At 46.6% G+C, this 17,345-nt stretch overlaps 1 protein-coding gene across 1 annotated transcript in view; it reads right to left on the reverse strand.

Moving 5' to 3' along the window:
- Nucleotides 1–17,345, reverse strand: part of LOC147631663 (rRNA processing protein-like protein) — a 112,519-nt gene that overhangs the window by 76,028 nt on the left and 19,146 nt on the right. The gene's annotated exons all lie outside the window — the stretch shown is intronic.

The raw sequence follows: 17,345 nt of genomic DNA on the forward strand, positions 1-17,345 counted from the left end.
AGAGTACTCACCATGGAGGACATTGAGGATATCCCCCATCGACCAATGAGAGACATCTTTGGATAGTGATGTGTATGATGCTTACCTTTGTGGCTGGAGTTTTCCTCCCAGATGTTATCCATTAGGAGCTCCTAGTACTGTACTTTTCCTCATAGTTGTTTAAGTTTCAGTTAGTTGTTTAGTTGTTTTTAGCTTTTCTTACACAGACATTGTATCAGATCCACCAATTGTTGTAACCTTTTTGGTCTCATAGGTCATTTTGGCCTTCTGAAGACGTTAAAATATCATTTCATTTCTCTCTCTCTCATAGGTCATTTTGGCCTTCTGAAGACGTTAAAATATCATTTCATTTCTCTCTCTCTCTCTCTCTCTCTCTCTCTCTCTCTTTTTTTTTTTTCGTGAAATGGTGTTTTATATTATATATAAAATGTACATCAGCCACATGGCTCACACAGAACCTATGGCCCCAAACAAAACCCCCACAAAAGATCCTCTAAAGGATCATCACCATGCAAACCTGTACACTAATAAGAAAGCCTCCTAGCCAAATAAGCATCCTAGATGAAAGCATCAAAGATGAGCCAGCCGAGCCGCCGTAGACCATAAGGAAATAACATCTGCATCCAGTAGCTGAGCTGAGAGAAGAGAAGAAAACTGCCAAAGCAGCAAACCGCGGATACGTAGAATGTGCCCATGTATTCCAGACAAGGAATCAAAAATGAACCCATTCCGTGTAGTCCAAATATGCCAAAGTCCTATCCATCTAAGGAAATGGAATATCACAAGGTGGCTGTCTGAAGTAATGACTTGAGGACAAATCCCAAATATCCACTGATAAGCCGAAACAGTAGACCTCTCTACTGCCTCCCAAACGCGAGAGACAAAAGACCAAATCTGACGGGCCACTGGACAACTCATGAACAGATGCATAACTGTTTCAGTGCATGTCGTGCAGAAGAAGCAAGAGGCCAGTGTAATTTTACGACGGCTCAGCTGATCCCGTGTAGGTAACCCTCCCACCAACATCCTCCAAATGAAAACCTTACCTTGGTAAGGGAGTTTAGACTGCCAACCACGCATAAGAGTTTTCTGCCACCATGATTTAGACTTGTGCAATCCCCACACCTTATTGGCCTTGGCTGAAACCCAATCTTTCTCTGATACAAGCTTATGATAGACCTGGTTAGCTGAGAGTGATATCAAGTCACCAGATTTACATAGTGCCCAATCAAGCCAAGGCTGATCTGCAGATGGCCGAGGCAATGGAGTAAAAGGCTCAACTGCATGCATGATGTCAACCCATAGTGGCTGAAATGTCCGAGGAACCCTAAAGTGCTGCCGAATACGACGAAATGAATATGGCCTATCACGACCAGGTATCATAGCATCTCGGATTCTAACCAAGCCTAGCCTGACCATGCGGTTGAGTCGTATGCGTGAAGCATCTCTGTCTGGCCAAACAATGACACGCGACTCCACAAATGTTTCGAACTGCAAAGAGTTCAAAAGTAGTCTTTCATGACCAGGATCCCACCGAGCCAACAGTAGAACTTCATGCCAAGAAAGGAGAATATGCGATAAAATGTGTGATGAGCGAATACGGACAGGATGAGCCGCATTCACAATGTCCCACCATGAAGCCTGCACACGTGTCCGCCCATGTGACAATCCCTCCAACTCAATCAAGTCACGAGCCATGAAAACCCAAGGCTGCTCTTGCAAACACATATCCTGAAAAAGCGCCCACCTACGCGCCACCATATGCAAGCGGACATCCAGTAAAGCAGCCCCACCCATTCTTTTGGGCGTCGTAATGTGATTCCAAGCTATCCATGTTTGACCCATAATATTTCCTTGCCTCTTCCACAGCATAAACCGAATGGGAGCAACCAAACGGATGAGAGATTTGTGCGTCCAAGGTAGCAAAGGTAAAAAATAGGAAATCATGCTAAGCATAATAACCTGAGCTACCTTAACCCTCACATGCATAGGCCACCCTTGAGCTTTCCAATACACAAATTTATCTGAGATCCGAGCTGAAATCCAAGCAAGAAGCGCTTGGGGGTCCACATCCACACCCACCGGATATCCAAGATGACGAACAATGTCTCCTGTATGCACCACACGGCCTTGCCACCCTAATGCCTCAAGATCAAATTCCGTGCATACAATGAGGGCTGATTTTGATGAATTTATTTTCAGCCCAGAAGCCAATGCAAAATTATTCCAAGCTTCCATTGCTCGATCTATATTGGCTTTTTCGGCCCTAAGAAACATAAAAGTATCATCCGCAAGGGCTTGAGCAACCAATTGCTTGCCATGAGGGAGATGCAAACCAACCACTTCACCATGCGATGCCATAGCATCTAGGCGAGATAACATAGGATGAGTGGCAATGGCAAAGAAAAGAGGGCTAAGAGGACAGCCCTGCCGGAGAGAACGGGTGAGAGAAATACCATCCGAAAGTCCTCCATTGAGCATAATCCGCGTGATAGAGCCAGAGCCAAGTAAATGCACCAAATTAGCCATTTTGGGACCAAAGCCCATGGCTGTCATTAACTGAGAAAGGAAAGACCAGCTGACATGATCAAAAGCTTTTTCAAGATCCAGCTGCACCATCACAATCTCTTGCTTCTTTGCCTTGGCATAATCCACTCCAATTTGAACATTAAGAATATTATGCAAAATATTCCTGCCATGCACAAATCCATATTGATATGGATGAACAAGAGTAGGAAGCACCTTCTGCAAGCGATTGGCAAAAATCTTTGTAAAGATTTTATACATAATACCCATAAGTGAGATCGGGCGCCATTGAGCCAAAGAAGTAGGCGATGGGACTTTGGGCAAAAAACGAAGTATGCCCAACTTCCAATCGGCAGGCATATATCCCTCATCCCAAACCCTTTGACAAATAAGCGTCAAAGGCTCTGCAAGCTGATCAGCATATTTTCGGAAAAACTCATTTGTCAAACCATCCCAACCAGGGCTCTTTCCCATGGGAAGTTTGGAGAGAACAGCTTCCACTTCCCCTTGAGTAACAGGAGCATCAAGCTGAACCGCCACATCAGGGTCAACTTGATATCGTACTTCAGCAAACAATGACTCCCTTGCAGCCGGGACAGCCGGTGAGACATCCTCTCGAGGGGCAAGCAAATCTTCATAAAACCTGATGCAATGCTGAATAACCTCAGAAGGTTGAGTAAGAAGGTTGCCTTTGGCATCCATCAGCCTAACAATATTCTCACGCATATGTTTTTGATGCAACTTATCATAGAAGCGATGAGATTGACAGTTAGCATCCCGCAAAGCATCAAGACGTGCAAGTAGTTTAAAGCGAACATATTGTGCTTCCTGCACCCTAGATAGCTCCTTTTTCAGCCATTCTATGGCATCCGCAACTTCAGCATCCATAGAGTCAGTAAACATGAACGCCTGCAAGCCCTTTAAAAGCGACTCAAGGAGGGCCACATGCTGTTTTTGTATAGAGGCATTAGCAAGACCATAATGCCGTGCTAATTTCCGAGTGTTGGTAAGGAACACTGGCCAAGCATGATAATCAGCCATGGACACTCTTGTGGAGAAATGTCGTATCAACTGACGCATATAATCTCTCTCTCTCTCTCTCTCTCTCTCTCTCTCTCATTGCTCAAGGCTCAACCATCTTCAACCATAGCATCCTCCTCAACCGTCAATGCCTTCACTCTTTGATTGGCGTATTTTGTTAATATGACTCAAAAGCTTACCATTTTAGTGTAAATTTGTGCTCATTTTGATGTACTTCCAAAGTAGAACAAGTGTGGAGTAGAAAAACTTTTAAAAAAAAGTATTTTTTGAGTGCCTTTCCCTCCCCCGTCCCCATTCCCTACTTATGGCCGTCCCCCGTCACGTCCCCGTCCCCGTCCCCCGTTACCGTCCCCCATCCCTTGTGACTATGGTCAGGGGCCTTGAACAAGAGAACATAGCACTCAAGGAGGAGGTGAGTGCATTGAAAGTGGAACTGGTAGCCGTCAAGAACACCGAGAAGGAAGAAGGAGAGATCAATGACAACACTCTCACGGCATCAAAGAAGAGATCTCCAAGGAGATCACAAAGGACATGGAGGGAAAAATCGAAGCCAAGCAGTCAGGATGGGTTGAGGTGGTGAAGAAGAACATCCGCAAAGAAGTGAGGGAGGAGACTCAAAGGGAAGAACACCAAATCATTCACACCACCATTGAGGAGGAGAAGATGAGGCATGCCCGCCGCCTCAACATTCGAGTCACAGGTATAGCCGACTCCACTCCCGAGAAAGATGGACAGCTTCTATGCATGAAGCTAGGCTACAGGGAAGAGGACCCTCTCCCCTTCACCAAAGCATGGAGAGCCGAGAAAGACTCGACACGCAACCGAGCCCTCATCCTATTGCAAGAGAGACGGAGAGGGTCACCTTCATGAGGAAGAGGGTCATACTACGAGGCTTAGAGAGAGCTCCAACTTTCTTGGATGATGATCTCACGAGGATGCAGCTAGAGCATAGGAGAGCTTGCATGCCACGAGTCTTACACGCGACGAGAGAAGGCAAGAAGGCCTTCTATCGAGATGGTCAGGTCATCATTGATGGCCGGCCCATGGATTAGCGGTATGGGGCCTATGGGACACATACCAGGCCACTGACAGAGATACACATGGCTGTATGGAACTGTAATGGTTCACTATGGGTGCAGCCTGGACGACTGGAGCATGTTATGGTGGGGAGAGACATTATACTTCTGACAGAGACACATCAGAGCCCAGAGAGAGGGCTACCTCAAGTAGATGGATTCCAGTGGGAGTCAGCATACAGGAGAACCACACACCAGGGTACCTCGAGAGGGTTGGGGGGAGTAGCAGTTTTATTCAGATGGGAGCTACAGGGGAGACTGAGAGTGGTAGCACAGGATCCGGAGGCCAGATACATGTGGATCAGCTTACAGCTCTCACAGGACAGGGTTATATACATAGCCCTATGTTACTCTCCTCCATCCCTATGTCATTACAGAGGACATGCCACAGGAGGAGGAGACAGAAGCCTCGCCATACACTTGTCTGTCAGAGGAGATTATGCATTATTCTACACTACGGGAAGTATTTCTTACGGGTGACTTCAATGCCCACACACAGAATAGACAGTGTGAGGTGTATGACTATGATGACATGGAGATCCTCCACCCTGTGGATCCAGAGGAGATAGGGGCTAGTCGGGCATCAGAGGACACTGGATCAGCCAGAGGACATTATGGGGACCACTTACTAGAGTTGGGAGCCAGGCATCGTCTCGTTATTTATAACGGGATGCTACAGTGGCCGGGATCAGGAGGGCTGACATGCTTCCCACATGGGGGTCATAAACGGACCGGGGAGGCACGGTGGTGGACTACATTATGGGATCTTTGGAGGCATCACAGCTTGTCACCTCATTCTCCATCCCACCTCGTCCTATTGGGGCAGATCATACATACTTGGCATTTTCACTAGTCGGATCACCAGTATCACCAACCCCCCACATACCGACGCCACTACCATCTACTTCACACATGACATGGCAGAGTAGAGGATGGGCTCCTACTCATGGATCCCCTAGCACCTATGGATACCAAGCTGGTATCACTCCTACACACGGCTGCATTACAGAGCTTCCCACATCGTGTCCACTCAGGAGAGCCTGCGAGATCTGGGACTGCCCCAGAACAGATGGTATGATGACGAGTGCAGAGCCCCATACTCACGGCTCCGCATATAGAGAGCCTTGGGAGCCATCACAGAGCAGGAGTCGAGGAGAGAGATGAGGAGACTTACTCGCCGCAAAAGGCGGGCCTTCGCAGAGATACAGGAGCTAGAGATCTTTCATTTCTTCATGAGTAGAGATAGCCCTATCTCATGGCGGCACTTCAGAGAGCCCCGGACACCGACACCCATTGCAGACCCACAGACATGGCACACATATGCAGAGGGTCTATACCACGCCCCACAGCAGCCACCTATACCTCAGCCACAGGAGCCTCGACCTACCACAGCTAGCTTCTTTACCCACTCGATGGTAAAGGAAGCTATCCGCCGCCTACAGCATGGACGGGCCGCCGACCATATGGGCCTACAGGGTGAGCATCTCATATATGCAGTAGATTCTTTGGCTCCTTTTCTTGCACACCTGTTTAACAGGGCACTAGCAGAGGGTTTGCCTGCGGAGTGGACGATGCACACCATTGTGCCGATCCACAAAACAGGGGATATGCTCCATCCGAGCAACTACAGGACGTTTATGGTTGGCCACGTGTTGGGCAAACTCTATGGTGCAGTGTTGGAGCAAGAGCTTAGCTTATATGCTGAGTGAGCAGGTTTACGCTCATCAAGGCAGGCAGGCTTCAGGAGAGCTTTCTCTACCACTGACCATGTATTCACTTTGAGATGTATGATTGATCAGGCCAGAGTGAGGAAGAGAAAGCTCTATTGCTGCTTTGTGGATTTCCGCAAGGCATTTGAAACAGTACCACGAGAGAGGCTCTTTCAGCGCCTGCAGTCTCTTGGCATACCAACAGATATGACATGGGGCATCTATGCATTATATGAGCAGGTTTTTGGGCGAGTCAGATGCCCAGGAGGTATGTCCGAGACTATTGCTAGCACCATTGGTGTGAAGCAAGGATGCCCACTTTCCCCCACACTATTTGGGTTATACATTGATGAGGTGGCTGACTTCATTACACGGGGAGGCGGAGATGGAGTTGATCTAGCAGGTACCTCAGTACATATTATGCTTTATGCTGATGATATTGTATTAGTGTCTGAGTCTCCAGGAGGTCTACAGCACCATCTACATGCACTCGATGATTTCTGCACACAGAGGGGTCTTATGATACGCAGTAAACTGTCAGTACCTCATGACATTATCTGAGCAGAGTTTGCTACGCCTCCTATGATGGTAGAGGCCATATTCCAGATTATATGCCTGCTAGACAGATTCAGAGAGATGCCACAGGACAGATTGTCATACAGAGCTTTTGAGGCATCTAGATAGCTGGCTGAGGCACGAGACAGAGGATCATGGTATGCACAGGTCACACATTGGTTCTCACAGCATGGCCTAGGCATGGATCATCTACCACCATTCCAGTACGATAGGGATGCACCACATATCCGTCTCTCATAGTGAGAGGAACAAAGTATTGAGACAGGACCTATGGCAGCTTTATACACGAGAGACATGGATATCACCTACACAACCTCTTCCACCGAAGATGCTACACTACAGGGATCACTTCATGAGTATCACTGATGATGGATTTAAAGAGAGGCCTAGATACATGGAGGGCTTTTTACCACACGGCTCCCGAGTAGCTATTGGTCAGCGTAGAGTCTCATCACATCGATTGGAGATCGAGACTGGCAGAGCAGCACGGATCCCCCAAGAGGAGGGGGTATGCAGATTGTGCAAAGAGGAGGTGGAGAGTGAGGAGCATTATGTATGCAGATGCAAAGCATATACAACCATCAGGGAGAGAGATCCCATTTTATTCAGAGAGCCACATTCCCTACACCAGATCTTTGAGGCAGCAGACCAGCGCATACTGGGGAGATTCATTCTAGACATACAGCGTCACAGAGAAACATCATTACAGGCTCAGACAGCTCCAGAGGGGGGACGACATACACAGATTACTACATTTTTTCAGAGATCCACCCCACTCCCAGTCCCTACACAGCAGGAAATTACTCTCCAGAAAGCAAAGACACTCAGAGCCCGTAGGAGACACAGGACACTTGGCTTTCGGACACCATGCCTATACCAGAGAGAGATGACAGGATTAGAGCTCAGTTTCACAGAGAGGGTGCGGAGCGACTGGCTCGCTTCAGAGCAGACCCAGGCATGTTCTTCAGGGAGCTCTGGACACCCCCTTCATTGATGTATACCATTCTATACCCCCAGTATGGTACAGGTTGGAGCTAGCTAGGTTGCATATCATGATTGTATACTCCATGCATATAGCTTTGCATTCTCCTAGTAGTAGAGCTCCATCACCTCCCCCGCTCATTGTACTTATTGCACACCCAGATTCAGCTTTTTTAGTTCAATACTTTTTCATTTTGTTGGGATGACAGAGGATACCCCACACAGGTACACTGTTTTGTCTCATAGGCCGAGTTCGGTCATTTGGAAGACGTTAATAAAATCTTTCTTTCTTTCTTTCTTTCTCTCTCCTCGTAGCCCCCTCCCGCCACTCTCTCTCTCTCTTCGCCCTCGCTCGCTGTTTGCCCCTGCTCGCCGCCCCCCCCCCCCCCCCCCCCTCCCTCTCTTCACTTCCACATATCACCTTACTAAGAGCATAAAATTGTAGCCAAGGTGATTGCTCTCAGAATTACTCATGTGCTACAAGAGATCATCTCCAAAAAACAACATGGATTTATTAAAGGCAGGTCTATTTATGATAATATCTTTGCTGCTCTACTGGATAGAGATGTGGCCATTAAAACTCATTAGAAATGTATTATGATGCAATTAGACCTTGAGAAAGCCTATGATAGGATACAGTGGTCATTATTGCAAGAGTGATGGAAAGAATGGGTTTTGGTTCTAGAATGGCCACTTACATCTATACTCTATCCTTGGGTGGTTACTCTAAAGTACTTCTCAATGGAAGAATAGTAGGGGGCTTTAAAATCAACAGATCAGTCAAACAAGGGTGCCCATTAGCCCCCTTATTGTTTGCTATTGCTTCTCATCCTCTAATCCTGTCACTAGAGCTGGCCTATAGGGAAGGAAAGATTACTTGCCTAAAACTCAAACACAGTGAGCAACTGGTTATTTAATGCTTTGCTAATGATTCTCTGTTATTCTTAAAAGCTGAGAATAGCGATGTGAGAGTGGCCTTGGAGATTGTTCAGGATTTTGCTAATGCCTCAGGTTCTAAATGTAATATTCTTAAATCTAGAATCATAAGCTTGACAGAGGACAATGACTTTGATCTTTAGAGATGGGGATGTGAGGTAGTACAAAAGGGTCACATTGTTGGACTTCTTGGGGTACCCTTTGGGATGGGACTTACTAATAAACAATTGGTCATGTGGGCCATAAACAGGTTTGTGAAGAAATTGAAGAAGTGGGAAGGCTTGAAAGTACCTTTTCATATCAGAATTGATATTTGTAACTCAGTGTTGAATGCTTATGTCATGTTTCTAAGTCCAGTGTTAAAATTTGGGAAGTGCCACTGGAAGGAGATTATAGGTCCTATCAGAGATTTTCTGTGGAGAAATGATGTTGGTAAGAAAAGAGTCCCTGCCTAGTTGGCTTGGGAGAAGCTAACAATGCCCAAAAATGAAGGGAGCATTGGTATCATACATTTGCCTACCCACTGTGATGCTAGAAGGATTTTGATGTTACCTAGGATGCTATCTCAAGTCTCTACTTGGTCTTTGATGATAAGGGAGTTGGTGGAATTGGCTGAGGTTCTGGCCAAAGGTAGATGGGGGAACTTAACTTGGATAGACAAATTGTTCTCACTTGCCCCTCTGAAAATCACATGCTTTGATTTCTGCAAAATGCTTTGCAACTGCTGGAAAGATAATATGAGCCTTATAATTTGGGATGGTGGAGGGAGGGTAACTTGGAACTCCGTGCTCTCATTAGGGTTATGGTGGACTCACAAGTTTAATCCCCCCTTTGCTGCTCTGGATACTGAAGTGGCTAAGAATCTTAATAACAAAGGCATTAGACATCTGGCTGATTGTTGGGACAGAGATGCTGTTGGGTGGAAAGAGTTAAATCTATTATCTATGGAGTTTCAGCTAACCAGAAAAGAGAAAGACTTGATGATTCATGGGCTGGAGTTGCTGCACAGTGAATTATGCTCCACAGCCACCATAGATATCTCAGTCTGGATCAAGGACTGGTCCTAGATTAATGGGGTCAAATTGAAGGATGGCAAAACTAAAGACATCTATGCACTTATGAGGAAAGGGGATGCTAATGTTATGTATTGTAACAAAATATGGAATGTAAAGTGGAGTGATTCTAGCTGGAAAAAGAGATGGCACTTGATATGGAACTGTCAGGTTCCTAGGAAATTTCAGGTCTTTTTGTGGAAGGTTTGTATGTGGGCACTTCCCATTGGGTATGAACTGCATAAAAGAAACATGGCTAGTGGTATTTGCCCCAGATGCAGGTCCTCTATGGAAAGTGGTAAGCATGTGTTTTGGGACTGCCCTACCTGAAGGAGCACTTGGGGTAAAATGACTAGGTGGATCTAGAAGGGCTTAAATATGCAAACCTTTTCGGAGGACTGGCTACTTGGGAAGTGGGCAATTAGTGATGAACTCAATGGATTGGTTTTTAACATTGTCAGAACTTGCACTTTATGGGAAATCTGGATTAGTAGAAATGAAATTGTTTTCTTGAAGACTACATATACAGGATTGCAGGATTCTGAGTTGATGTATAAATGTATTTGCATGTGTTTGTCTATATGTAATGTAAATAAAATTTGGTTTGTGGAGCTGGATTTGCTGATTCAGAATCTGTAGAGGAATATACCTTGATTATGTCCCTGTTATCTTGGCAGAGCTTCGTGCATACTAGGGATCTTTCCCTAATATGGATTTGTTGGATGCAGGTGAGGTGCTGGATTAAGAAGAAAAGGCCTCCCAGATTTGGCCCCAAAACTCAGCGATGGTACCGCAAGGAAAAGCAATTGGATCATACTTTTGTGGCTTTTATTGAGAACCTTGTTGGCACTAGACCTACTGTCAAGGTGTGGTCAAAGCATGGAGGAATGCTGGAAAAACAATCTCCCCGGGGCTGTACTACTAAGGCCATGATGGAGGCCTGTTTACTTTTGGGATATCAGATCTCATAGGATCAGTCCAGTTTTCTATGTGAAGATGAAAGATGGGCTTTTCTTTGCAAAATTTTAAATGAGATAAAAAAAGAGTAGATTATCGTGGTTGTGGGGGTGATATAGGACAGAGTTGGATAGTCGAGTGTTAGGGGTGTTATATGATGTATGTTTGACTTTGAATAATTAATATAAATACTTTATTGATCCCAAAAAAAAAGATTAGGGGTTAACAGGGCGTCACTAAGTGAGTTTAGCACTTAGATTAGGGGTTAACAGGACTCTGACACCCGCCGCTAGCAACTCCAGAACTTAGCCTGTGAGCTTCAGCTTCTTGACCGCCAAAGCCAGCATAAAGCCCACCATCGGCTCTTCAATAAAGTGGCGGTCTTCCAATTAACTAGAGCAGCTACAGAAGAGCAACAAGCTAATCAATATAACAGTTGTGCAGGCTTCTTTTGAGCACCTGTAGGTCCCAACGGCCTCAGCTGGCGGCAGTGCAATAGCAGAAGTAGGGGGACAACATCAAGAGGCAGGAGACAGCTTCAGCGGGCAGAAGGGTAAGAAAGTAAAGTAGATTGATTTTGAACGTGGGCAAGCAGGACTTTTTGAAGAGAGAGCACCCTCCAACCTATTTCCTCGAAACACAATGCCACCGTGAAGAGCAAAGAAATCTGCGTGGCTCCAAATTCCCAGATCAGTGTGCAGTGAACTCCAAGAATAGAATGATGAGCTGCTGGACATACTGCGTCCATTATCCCCCAGTAGTGGACTATGCACACATCACGTCCCAAAACCTCGAACAATGATGAGCTGCTGGACATACTGCGTCCATTATCCCCCAGTAGTGGACTATGCACACATCACGTCCCAAAACCTCGAACAATGAACTTGGAACAGATCTTGTCCATAGTGTCTGCTACAACAACGCCGACCTTGTCCTGCCACATTTTTAATGCTTGGAACTCTGACTCACAATTCCCATGCACTAGAAAATGGAGATGCTTACAACCCCCTCTTCCGCCCACAAGCCTTCTTTGGCTAGAAGCACATGGGGGAAACTATTTGTATACCAGAGAAGAACACCATCCTGGTCCACCCGAGTTGGAAGCATCCTGGGAGCCTTAGATGAGTCACTAGAAGTATCTGTATCACTGTCTTGTGTTGTGTCTTTGCCCTTCTTCTGAGATGAAGACCCTTGGTCTTGTCCTTCTTCTTGTCAAAAGTGCACAGCAAAGAGCGTGAGACATAGGCAAAGAGAGAAAGAAAACGAATCTGCATAATGATGAAGAAGCAATGATACAAACAGCTCTGTGAAGGGGTGGTCCCCATAAGTGAGGGCATGATGAACAACTACTCCCGTAAGGGAGGACCCGGGCCTGGAATCCCTTGTCAAGGTGTCTACAAATGAGTAAGAGCCTGGCCTTATATAGCCCCTACTGAAGCTAGCTGACTTGCTCTAAAAAAGGACCCACGACTAGAAAATAATAAACATGTGAATATGGGTGGCCAACCCTACAACCAAGGGCTCTGACAAGAGGGAAAAATATGGTGCTGCCTGGGATAAATCTGGGCACCCCTTATACATAACTTGGGCACACTACCAAGAGATGAATAATGCTAACACCCCCTCTCAGATCCTGGGAGAGAAACAGGTCCAAGGAGCTGGAAAAGGAGACCTCCAAAGCAAGTCGAGAAGTCGATCTGCTCCCGCCTCTGCCACTTCAAGAAACTGCTCCCGATCCAGAAGTCCAGCAAAATCCGAAAAATGAACCACCAGATGTCCATATCTCCAACCCAATCTATATCACACAAGTCCACACAATGTGCTCCCTGTTCAGCCCAAGAAAGGATGTCGTCTGACTCTCTACCTCCAAAAAATCTGCTCCTTAGAGAACACCGCCAAACTGTCTCCCTGTTGGCACCCCCTCTAGACACCCTAGAGGCCCACAATGTCTACATCAACCCTTGTACTCAAGCCTCCAACTCTGAGCTTGTTGAGCACCAATCTCTAGATACTAGGTTTCCAAATCTCCATGTACCCCTCGGTTCAAGAATGCCTCTCTGTCCTGCTAACACTCCAAGTGGAAGAAACATACCTCCAGCACTGTAGCTGACAATCCTGCTCTGGCACTTGACCTTTAAAACTTGTATCCATAACTCGCCGTCGCGTGATGGGACTACTACTCACGCACCCCTATGAGTCACCTAGTCACATGGCAACACCCCCTGAGCTCTTTGGTGTTAACTATGGCACTGAGCTCAAGAAAGCTCTCCTGCCAAAACCTGACACCCAACTGGCAAGCTCTCAATCAACCAGTCACGTGTCCATGTGGAACCAACCATCCACAACTCATCATCCCAAAGCACAATCTGATGTTAATCATCTACTCCAAACTGCTGCTCCACTGGTACCTACATGTACCCAATGAACCTATAAACTTGCCATGCATCCTGTTCCCATCCTGCAACTGAGCAAGTACCTGTGAACCTCGACAACAGCCCTTGTCACCAAATGACCTAGCTTGCCTTTGCATGAAAACCGATATCAGCCTGTATACCAAGCTCCCAAATCAAAGCTCATCCTACGAATGAAGACTCCTATGCTTATACCCTGTAATCCAGAAGGCCATCTGCCTGGGGAATAGGAGTGGCTCACCTTGCCAAGTAACCACATCCCCCTCTCAAGGTGAACACCCTGAGAACCTAAAGGAAACACCTGTATACCAGCAAAACTATGTTGAACTGACACAAACTCATAGACCCCCTCTGCTATCGAGAAAGGACTAACTATCTTCCACACACACCTTGAGGATGTGAATCAAGCGTGCACCCATGAGTCTGAAAACTCTGACAAAGCAAAGATTCGTCGAGCAAGGGCTCAAGGCCATGTGGGAAGGCACCATTCCTGGAAAAGAACACCTGCCTTCATTGCCTCCAAAAACGCAGATGAGATAATGCAAAAAACGCTGCTGTAACCAGCCGGCAGCACGTGTGCCAAGAAGAAGAGAGGGAAAGAGGAAAACACAGCACCTTCAGCACCTCCTCTGGAGAAAAACATTGCTTTTGGATCTGGAACATTCCCCCATCTACCTTTGGCCAGAACCTCAGCCAATTCCACCAACTCCCTTATCATCAAAGACCAAGTAGAGACTTGAGATAGCATCCTAGGTAACATCAAAATCCTTCTAGCATCACAATGGGTAGGCAAATGTATGATACCAATGCCCCCTTCATTTTTGGGCACTGTTAGCTTCTCCCAAGCCAACTAGGCAGGGACTCTTTTCTTACCAACATCATTTCTCCACAGAAAATCTCTGATAGAACCTATAATCTCTGTTAGTGTTGGACTCACACACTCACACACAAACCTGCACATTAGGGTTAGGTGCAGGGTAGAGAAGCTCACACACAAATGAGAGAGAGAGAGAGAGAGAGAGAGAGAGAGAGAGAGAGAAATGAAATGAAATGATATATTAACGTCTTCAAAAGGCCAAAATGACCTATGGGACCAAAAAATCTGATACAATGTCTGTGTAAGGAAAGCTAAAAACAACTAAACAACTAACTGAAACTGAAACAACTATGAGAAAAAGTACGGTACTAGGAGCTCCTAATGGATAACATCTGGGAGGAAAACTCCAGCAACAAAGGTAAGCATCCTACACATCACTATCCACAGATGTCTCTCATCGGTCGATGGCGGATATCCTCAATGTCCTCCATGGTGAGTACTCTGACTGGACGTCTCCCATGCCATGCTAGTATGGTCCTGATCCTCTGTTGTAGTCTCCGCCGATGTCGAGATGGGCCTCTCATCTTGGGGCGCCTGGACCGCCCCAGCTCTATAGCCCGATCAATCAGTGTACCTCTGGTGCGGCTGTACTCTGGGGCTAGCTGCAATGCCTGCTGACCTGACTGCTCAATCTCTGGTCGAAAGAAGTCTGTAATCTGCCTCTGTAGGTGTCTCTCCCTCTCTGATCCCCTCCCTCTCAGGAGACCCTCTCTATGTCTACGCAGCTCCAGCAAGTACAATCCGAGGCATCTCTGATCCTGGTATCTCATGACTCTAGAAAGTGGTCCAAAGCCCTCTCTGAACAGGCAGTGAAAACGGCCTCGTATCTCATAATATACTGGACAGTGACATGTAATGTAACTCTGTCTCTGGCTCCATCTGGCACAGCTGACAAATCCTGGCCTCAGCTGGTACTCCTCTGAATCTGCCAGTCTCAATCTCTAGCTGGTGTGAGGATGTGCGCATCTGACCAATAGCACACCGTACCCCATGAGAAAGATGTGTGGTATCCACAAAATGCAAGTCAACCCTTGCATGTGTGCCAGATCCATATAATATAGAGGTACAAAATATTATAGGTAGTGTGTCCTTTCACACTTGATATCCAAGGGGAAAAACCACATGGGAAAAAGTGCCCTTGGTTAAGCCCTGTTCACACATAGCACCATAAGTGAGCATATGCCTACAAATTGGACTCACACACTCACACACACAAACCTGCACATTAGGGTTAGGTGCAAGGTAGAGAAGCTCACACACAGAAATGAGAGAGAGAGAGAGAGAGAGAGAGAGAGAGAGAGAGAGAGAGAGCCAAAAGTGTGGTATCCACAAAATGCAAGTCAACCCTTGCATGTGTGCCACATCCATATAATATAGAGGTACAAAATATTATAGGTAGTGTGTCCTTTCACACTTTATATCCAAGGGAAAAAACCACATGGGAAAAACTGCCCTTGGTTAAGCCCTGTTCACACATAGCACTACCATAAGTGAGCATATGCCTACAAATCCCCCCTATAGTGGGAGTGTGAACCTGTACAAGGTAGCAGATCACTCTCTGTATGAGAGTAAGCCCAAAGCTTTGCGGAAAGCTTCAAACTTTTCTCGAGGTAAAGCCTTTGTGAATAGATCTGCAACATTATCCTGTGTAGGACAGTAAGATAAACTGATCTCCCCCGCATGTAGCCTCTCTCTCGCATAGTGATAATGAATCTCAATGTGCTTGGTACGTGCATGAAATACTGGATTTCGTGCCACGGCCATAGCACTCTGGCTATCAGTGAGAATGGTGGTGGGTGTCTGCTGACACTCACGAAGATCAGCCAATAGTCTCCTCAACCATACACAATCTACTGTAGCTGTGAAGACTGCCCTATACTCAGCCTCACAAGTAGATGTGGCAACAGTGGTGTCACGTGCATCCCGCACTTGGATGCCATGTAGACATTTCTGTACAGAAGGTGCAGGACCTGGGATGGTGAACTGGTCCCATGTGAGCCCAGTCCGGGACGAGTCAGCCAGGGATCCATCTCAGTCGTCCGAGGTCAGGTGTGCATTGTCCTGCACATGAGTCCAAGGTCAGGTGTGCACTGTCCTGCACATGAATCAGTGCCAGTCCGCGCTGTGAGTCTCCCTCTAGAATGATGTCAGTGGTTCTCTGTATTTGGTACGGTACCGGATGCCAGATCACTGAGTAGATTAGGTTTAGGACAAGGGGCCAGCCCATAGGGCTACCCCGGATCTGAGTGTGGGAATGGGAATGGTGTAGAACCACCCCCATGAGGGCCAGGAAGGCCCAGGCTGAACCCACCAGCCATGGAGGGGCTGTAGGACAGCCCTAGGGCTCAGATCACGCAATCTCCAGGGGATTACAGCCTTTATATGGCTGTAGGGCATGTATGGGGCAGCCCATACAAGCTGCCCAGCCTTGGGATTGTGGACAAAAGTGGTGTCCAGCCAATCAGAAGCAGGCGCATCACTTTCAGCCTGTTAGGAAAAAAAGGCAGTATTTTTTGGGATTTAATTCAGCATTTATTGCTGAATTTCACCAGTCGTGGGACAATAAGCTGTTTTTCAGCTGGCCGACTGCTCCTGAGGAGGAGTATAAATAGGGTAGGCCTAAATCCCATCATTCATCTCAGTTTTCACCAAGTGCTCAAGCCAATCAAGGGCCAGGACAGCCAAGAGGTTGCTAACGCAAAGGGGTGAAGGACTGAAGGTCAAGGGCAAGATTCTCCAGCCAAGAAAAGGTCAAGTTTCTGTATTTGTTTTTCAGATTTACATCATTCTAATAAAGCAAATACACTATCCGTGGTGGGGGCCCTACAGAGGGTAATTGGGACCCAATACTGTGTCCTCTCCATCTCCCCCTTCTCTCTCTATTTTCTGCTCCGTCGCAAAAAGAGTGCTGATTTCTGAGTTTTGAAGTACCGATCCTTCTCCGAAGCTTCCGCATATTACAGTGGTATCAGAGCCTACTTCAAGGACAAAGATTCAGTAAAGAAAACCAGAAAATTTTTTCGCTCATGTGGTTGGTTTTTAGACGCCGGTGGACTACCCCTTTCGGAGTGACTCCTGTCCCTCGAAGGACGGTTGGTTTTTAGCCTCCAGAAGCCTCCGGAAGTCTCCCACACAGATAGTGGATGGTCAGATTGCATTCCGGAAAGGAATTGCATTTTGGGACCAGAGTGCACCAGGCAGCC

The sequence above is a fragment of the Cibotium barometz genome, chromosome 14 (assembly GCF_041138505.1).
Source record: "Cibotium barometz isolate CiBa-2024 chromosome 14, ASM4113850v1, whole genome shotgun sequence".
NCBI classification, from domain to species: Eukaryota; Viridiplantae; Streptophyta; class Polypodiopsida; order Cyatheales; family Cibotiaceae; genus Cibotium; species Cibotium barometz.